Below are 8,022 nucleotides of genomic sequence, written 5' to 3'. Positions count from 1 at the left end.
AAGCCTTGCTTTGAAAGTTTCCACCTTCCTGTATGTTCCTCTTTTTCTTTTGTAAACCCATTTACACCCAATGGCTTTTACACCATTTGGTGGTTCAACAAGCTCCCATACCTGATTAGAATACATAGATTCTATTTCAGAATTCATTGCACTTTGCCAAGATGCTGCATCTTTATCTTGGAGTGCTTCATTATATATGCAGGGATCAGGTTCATGTTTACCAGGGATTAAGTACGAAGACTCTCCCAAAAGCATGAATCTATCAGGTTGCTGAACAACCCTCCCACTATGACGTAACACTGCTTATAATTGTGCATCATTTGTGACACGTGTTGCAGTTTCTTGTGGTATCTCATCTTGTACTGTTGGTAGCAAGGCAGACGTATCTTCTCTTATTTCTTCAAGAATAATTTTACTCATGAGCTTGTGGTTCATTACATGGTCCTTTTCTAAAAATCGGACATTGGTGCTAACAATGACCTTCTGATCTTTAGGACTATAAAATAAACCACCTTTCATTCCTTTAGAATAACCCACAAATAAGCAAACTTCTGTACGTTATTCTAACTTATCAGTGTCTCCCTTCAGCACATGTGCTGGACTACCCCAAATTCGAATATGCTTCAGACTAAGCTTACGCCCATTCCACAATTCTGTGGGAGTAGAGGGTATTGACTTAGAAGATACCAAGTTCGGAATGTACATTGTCGTTTCCAGATCATATCCCCAAAATGAATTTGTTAATTCTGAATAACTCATCATTGATCTAACCATTTCCATAAGAGTCCTATTCATTCGTTCCGCCACACCGCTCTGTTGGGGTGCACCAGGTGCAGACAGTTGGGATTGAATTCCGACCTCTAACAAGTAACTCCTAAACTCTCCTAAGAGGTACTCGCCACCACGATAAGATCGTAGTGTCTTGATACTTTTACCATGACGTTTCTCCACATCAGCCTTGTACTCTTTGAACTTATCAAGACACTAAGACTTGCGGTGCATCAAGTAAATGTACCCGTATCTCGAATAGTCGTCTATAAAAGAGACAAAATATTTGAAACCACCTCTTTCTTGGATAGTCATAGGTCCATATAAATCAGAATGAACCAATTCCATCACATCTTTGGCTCTATATCCTTTGGCCTTAAAAGGTCTCTTGGTCATTTTTCCTTCCAAGCAAGATTCGTAGGTTGAAAAATTTTTCACCACTAATGAACCCAAAGGTCCATCAACTATTAACCTTTGAATCCTACTTAAGTTAATATGACCTTGTTGGTTGCTACTCGGAATACCATCCTAGTTCCCCTGTACAAAAATTTGTACAAGCATAGAATTATCCTAGCTACCCTTGTGCTCTACTGAACTTAAATTTGGATTGCAAACGATGCTTAACATTATTAGTCCAAATTGTCCTTCAGAAGTTAAACTTGGATTGGAAACGATACTTAACATTTTTACTCCAAGTTTAACCGATGTGATCTTCCTAAGTTAAACCATATTACAGAAGTTATCAAATATCGATTTCAAAGATCGAATTCCAGGTTAAACATGGCGAGGCACTAGGCCTTTTTAGGTATGATATCATCCACCACTTCCTAGACAAAGCCTTTTAAAGAAATCGGATATTTAACTTCTTACAGTAAACTAGGTTTAACTATAGAGACCTCAATAGAAACACATTATCGAAACATGAAATTGAAAAATAAAATCTATAACAAAAATGATAACTTAAAACTGATAACCTCTTGTGTTTGGTTTTCAAGATCTATACAAAAGATGAACTAGTTTTGATGCGGGAACTAATAACTAGTTATACCTTTTGTAACTTATATAACTCTTAATTTTCTGCTATATTCCCCTCCTTCTCTTGGACGTCGTGTGGGTGACGATCTTCCAAGATAAAATCCACTCAAGCTTCTCCCAAGGCTTCCAAGATCCGACCACCAACTAACCTCCAGGGGATGTTAGACAAGAGAGCTTCCTTCTCTTCTTCTCCTTCAAGCAACCGGCCACCAAGAGATTACCACAATTGATGCCCCCAGCCTCCAAGGAAGAAAACAAAAGGAGAAGAGAGAAGGACAAGGGCCGACCACCAAGGATTAGAAGAAATGAATAGAAGATGTGTTGTAAAATACCGGGAAAAAAAAATAGGGAATATTAATAAGGGAATTTTCCGGAATTTTTAGAAATTTTTCGGGAATTTTTCGGAGCTCGTACGGACGAGTTAACGGGGATAAAAATGGGGTCCGGAAAAGCCTGTTTAGGCTACCTCGTTTTAAAGAGGAAATGTTTGATTTTTCTCCCTTTTTCTTTATTCTTTTTCTTATTTTCCTCCGCCGTTTTCTTTCATTGCCGCGCGCCCGAAGTCCTCACCCCCTTGCCCTAACCGGCGCCGAGCTAACCGCTCGCGATTTAAGCCCCGATCAAGGTTTGTTCCTTTTTCTTCTTCTCCGCTCTGCCGTCCCCAAATCGCCGGTGCCTAGCCTCTGCCCCGACTCCAGCGATGCCACTGCCGGCACCGATTTCCCAGCCTCGGCTGCCTTTCCTCTATGCCCTAGCATCTCTGCCGATGCCACTGTCTCTCTTTCTCCCGACGCCGAGCAGCACCGAGCCCTAGGTGCCAACGCCGTCGACGCCTTTTTCCGACCTCTTCTGTGCCACTCCGAGACTCCTTGTCCGAGTTCTCACCGTGCCCTAGCCCCCGCTCAGCAGATAGCCGGCTGCCAACACTCAAAGCAATTGTCGATTTGTAGCCTCTGCCCTAGCCTCTGTTTCCGACGCTGGTAAGGGTTCTGCCGTGGCCACCACTTGGGATCTGTATGTCGTCGTCGCCCCTTTGCTCTGGTTTACTGCCTCAGTAGCCCTTGCTGGAAACAACACCGGTGACCTAACTCCTCCGTCCTCTAATCCAGTGAGCTACTGGATGAAGGTAAGGATTAGGTTGAAATTTTAGTTGTGCACTAGTAGTTGATTGGGTTGTTGATGCATTTGTAGTGTGATTTCTTTCGATTCGATTGTTGGAAGACAGTGACCTAGTTGGTTCCGGTTATCACAGCATCAAGAGTTTGTTGCTGTCTCTGTTTGATTCCGGCCACCACCCCCTGTCAACAGCTTGACACACCTGAGGTAAGATTAGGTTGTAAGATGGGTTGTTGTTTGATTTGTGATTCCCAATTATTGATCTCAACATGATCTGATCAGTAGGAAGGATTCCAGCAGCAAACGATCCTACTTCCAACAGTGATAAAACGGCTGTGAGTTTCAGGTAAGGCATAGGAATTTGATATATGCTATTGATCATGTATGGGTTGAATTGGGTTTATGTGTTGGTCAGGGATTTGCCCTAAACTAGGGTTAGAGAGTTATTTAGCTATTTATGAGAATGTAGCTAAATGAAATATATTTATATTCGTGACACAGGATCTTGACGCGAGACGAGTATCTTGGAGTCAGATTTGGATCACTTTATTGGAGGCGGGTACTTTGACTTGTGTCTTTTGATATGCATGATAATATGTTTAACATATAACAGTAATTGTGTTACCTGTTTATTTCGGTTGGTCACTACATGATTAGTACATGTTGTTTGTTTATTTATTCTGCACTACATATTATCTACCTGATCACATATGCCTTAGGTAGTGACCTAACCACATGCTCTGTTATATTCTGGATCTAGGGTTTATTTGATACCCTCTTCGATTTGTGTACCTTCTATTTGATACGTCTTCTTGTGGTACACACTTTGTATCTATTTATATGGATCATGCCATGTTATTCATGAGATTGCCATGTTCAGTATCATGCATCATGATTGCATGCTGTGCGATTGTCGGCTCTACTTTGGTTGAGCTCATCGCCAGTTACATGTACTGCACACATCACCCATGGATTTGTATATCTGGCTGGTGTGTGGCGGTTCTGCTGTTTGGTCAGGCGACTCAGCGTGGTAGCCGGCCGCCTGTTTGGCTCCGTTGGCATTTAGGGTAGCGTGGTAGCCGGCAGATGGTGGACTTTGTTTGGCTCCGTTGGTCGAGACTCATGGGTAGCGTGAGATATCCTCCCGTCATCGTGTACCGGAGATGAGAGCATTGAGCTCCCCATTTATGATTTGGGGTCACGGGATAGGAGTACTCCGACAGATCCCGTTACTGTCATTGCACAGGAGCATTGATTTCAGAGTATGGGGTTGACATATGCATTTATTGCATTTTTATTTGCTTGTGATTGCTGCACTTATATGCTGCATTTGTTTGGATGCATTGATTGACATGCATACAGGATTATGACTCACTCGGTCTGACGACCTGTTACCTTTATACTTTGATCCGGTCAGTACAGTTATCTTCTGATTTCATTTCAGTTGCATTTATCCTCCTCATATTCAGGAGACTGTACGCATGATTAGTGTTGTCTGTTATTTGTTTTATTATGCATATCAGTTGTACCTGCTGAGTGTTGGACTCACCCCGCCTCCATTGTTGATATATTTTCAGGTTGAGGCTGTCCGGAGCAGTTCCAGTCGCTGGCCCCCCATCTGCACGTAGAGCTAGTTCTCTACTAGGTTGTTATTTGCTTTATTTTGGTTTTTCTTCCATCAGACTATGTTTTAGTTTTGTTTTGGATTTTATTTATGGATATTGTACGGATTGTTACCGTTTGATGGATTTTTGGATGGTTTGGTTTTTATTCTACTATATGCCTGCCTAGACGGCAGAAGAGGTGAGTTCGTTGGATTTGAGCTTTACGAATGTAGTGGAGTAGGGTGGATTTCGGGTCAGAGTCCTATTGTTGTTGTTTACTATTATTAACTGCGTGGTTGTGACAGCCAGAGGCTGGATATCTTTATTAACTGCGTGGTGTTTGTCTTTATTTTTTTTTGTTATCATTCCAGTCGCCTGTGGCTGATGTATATGTGATATGTAGAAAGTTTCATATTGTCCGCCGTACAGGGGAGATGCTGCCGAAATTTCTTCGGACAGAGACTCCTCTGGGGCGTGACAATTTATTTGGTATCAGAGCGGGTTATGATACCTGCTTTCGGTGTTCTGGTGATTTATCGGATACCTGTTTTTGGGTATTCTGGATTTTTGGATTTAGCCCAAGTTTGCGAGTCAAACTGGGTAGTTGTTTGAGTGACATGAATTTTTCCATTACGATTGAGTTTGGATTTCCGTTTCGGATTTATATGGATTTCCGTTGTTGTTCTCGATCGGAAATTTTGAGGTCAATTTGGGGACTGGACAGCGATGGAACATCTCCAGACGGCATATAGGTATGATGTTTAATTTTATAGTTTATGACAGGTATTAGCATTCTTTATTTAGTACCTGTCTGGTTGCTGTAGCACATATTACTTGTGATAAGTTAGTCATTGAGGATGGTTGACCTTAATAGAGATAAGGGATTATAGTCTCTGGTGATTTTTCATATCATACCAGTAGTAGTTTTAGTTTCTGTTACTACTAGTAAGAGTTGGAGGCACATACCAGCCTCTGCTATTGTTAACTGGCTAATGGATGATATCTACATATTCCTGTTGACTTAGCCAGTAGAGTTTTTATACTCATATCTTTTGGATATTAGGATACCTGTTTCGATGAAAAATTATTCATGGGGGAGTTACCATGTTTGATCATTATTGAGAATGGTTTGAGGTTGAGGGATATTGTGAGATCAGATATTTTGATGTGTTGATTTCTAATGATTTAAGAGAGTAAATGTTATGTGGTTGTTGATGATCTTTTAGTGGATAACTATTTTGATGATCTTTTATTTGGGTTGTCATTGATGGTGATATAGTGAGTATCATGTATGGTGTTCACAGGTTGATGTTTATAGTTGGTGATCAGATTATAAATTGGAAGCTAGAGAGTTTATGTGCCTATGAGATTTTTGATTTTAATAAATCTGGTTAATTATGGTTAGTTAACAGGATGATAAAATTGATATTTGTTTCATCTGATAATGAACTATGTGGATAAATAATGATTTGGTGTTTTGAATGCTAACTTACCCTCATGGAGAGTAGAGACTTATTCATCTGATATTAGTGGGCTGATATTTTTGAGGATAAAAAAAAAAATGAGGGTGTCTTGATGATATTGAATTCTAGCTTTTTCTTTTGGGTCGTACACATTTATTCATATGATATTATGTGGATTGACATTCTCTAGTTTGAGATGATGTATTAGTGTTGAATTGACCCATGAACTGGTTTAGTTATTTGACAACGTTGTATACCATTTTATCTTAGTTAATTTTCGTCAGTAAATATTGATTTACACTTGTTAAATCGGTCAGTAGAAGACTGATTTATGTTTGTCGAGTTGGGTAGTTGTGGTTTGATATACCTTAGTTGCTTGTGGAGGATTAAGGTATTCTTGATTAGTTAGTAGATGAATGATTTAGTTTTGATGGTTGATCAGTAGAGGATTGCCATGATCTATTTTTAGAGGTTCGAACCTTTAGGTTGTTTGTGCTTAGTTATGTATCTAGAGTACATTTGAGTACATGCTTTGTACTGACGTGGAAAGGACGGATTCAGCCATATATCATTGTCGGCTTGGATAGGTTATAGAGGATCGATGTATCCTATTCCATGAAAACTTTGACCATGGACTGTATATATCTGGTGGGATAACTTAGAGGGTGCATTGGGATATATGACCCCGCTGATGTAAGGAAGTGTAGAGCTAATTGCTTAACACTTATGGGATACACTCGTTACTAGTGTATACTGGGAGAGTACATTTGGATTTGTGATGATAAAATTCTTCCCATTTGATATAGTCTTGGTAGGGTATGACATTGACTTGCAATGTTATATCACGGCTGTGTATATTTTTCTTGTCCGATACTAGTTCCTTTGAACTTAGAGCAGGGTTGTTACTGGATGATTAGGCTGCTCCATTTTGAGTTGCTTTTGATTGATGTATTCATGCTTGATACATATGCATGAATTTTGTTTAGATATACCCGTAACCCATGAGTGTTGGTAGCATAAGGTTGGTCTCTTTGATTGAGCTGGTATGCTGATTTTGCATGTCTATATTGCACGTATATGATGATTGTTATGTGTTGTAGGAGTCCTGGGTGGACTGTCCATTTGTAAGTAGTATATGTATCCATGTTCTGATATGGTTTGAAGGTTCCTTGTGAATCATAGATATGTAGTTGGGTGTATGTATCTGGAGGTATTATTGAAGATATCTTGTTGATTAAATCCGAGATGTAGTATATGTACATCGGTGGTGTTTTGTTGGAGGCATTTTGTCGATTTAATCTGAGTTGTGATATGTACATATGTGTTTGGTGTGGTATCTGAGGTATCTTTTTGATTATGTTTGATTTTATGAGTGCACCTGGGTTTAGTAGGTTTTATTGGAAGTATATGTTGGTTATACTATATGTTATGTGAGTGTTGTTTGAGGTGTATTGTTGATTTTACCTACATTGATTTTGCACACGTGTTCGGTATGTATTGTTGGAGGTATCATACTGAATATACCTGAGTTGTGAGTATGATTGGTGTATAATAATTGGAGGATTTTGTTGATCATACATATGTTGTGTGAGCATGAGTGCTAGGTGTATACATTGGTAGCAGTATGATGATTCTACTTATACTGAATGCAGAATGTGGGGTGACTGCATTATGTCATTTGTTGAATTAACCCATCAACTAATTTTCCTATCAGTGGATGACCCACTAGGATGCTGATAGAGTTGATGATGAATTTGATTAGTTACTAGGTTGTTATATCCTAGGATAACCACAGCGAATTGTGGTAGAGAGATCTTGTACAGTCTCTAGCTGGATAGTTAGGTGCCTTGGGGTACTTAGGTATTGTTTTGTGGTGGAGCGTTGCTCCCACATATCACGGATTGCTGGTAGCGGAGCATTGCTCCTATATTTATTGCAGATACATATTTCAGATTATTTGTGGTGGAGCGTTGCTCCCACATATGTAGTATTTCCTGTGATGGAGCGTTGCTCTCACCCTGGAGGATCTATTCTTT

At 39.8% G+C, this 8,022-nt stretch overlaps 1 long non-coding RNA gene across 1 annotated transcript; it reads left to right on the top strand.

Moving 5' to 3' along the window:
- The first annotated feature begins 2,222 nt into the window (after window positions 1-2,222).
- LOC122029832 lies at window positions 2,223-3,475 on the top strand. The gene is made up of 4 exons (XR_006125201.1): window positions 2,223-2,929; window positions 3,056-3,126; window positions 3,202-3,265; window positions 3,421-3,475. It is a non-coding gene; the product is annotated as an uncharacterized LOC122029832 (long non-coding RNA).
- Window positions 3,476-8,022: the final 4,547 nt, after the last annotated feature.

The sequence above is a fragment of the Zingiber officinale genome, chromosome 10B, assembly GCF_018446385.1.
Source record: "Zingiber officinale cultivar Zhangliang chromosome 10B, Zo_v1.1, whole genome shotgun sequence".
In the NCBI taxonomy this organism is placed as follows: Eukaryota; Viridiplantae; Streptophyta; class Magnoliopsida; order Zingiberales; family Zingiberaceae; genus Zingiber; species Zingiber officinale.
The sequence above is the reverse complement of the archived record's forward strand: the minus strand, read 5'-3'. Positions and strand labels throughout refer to the sequence as shown.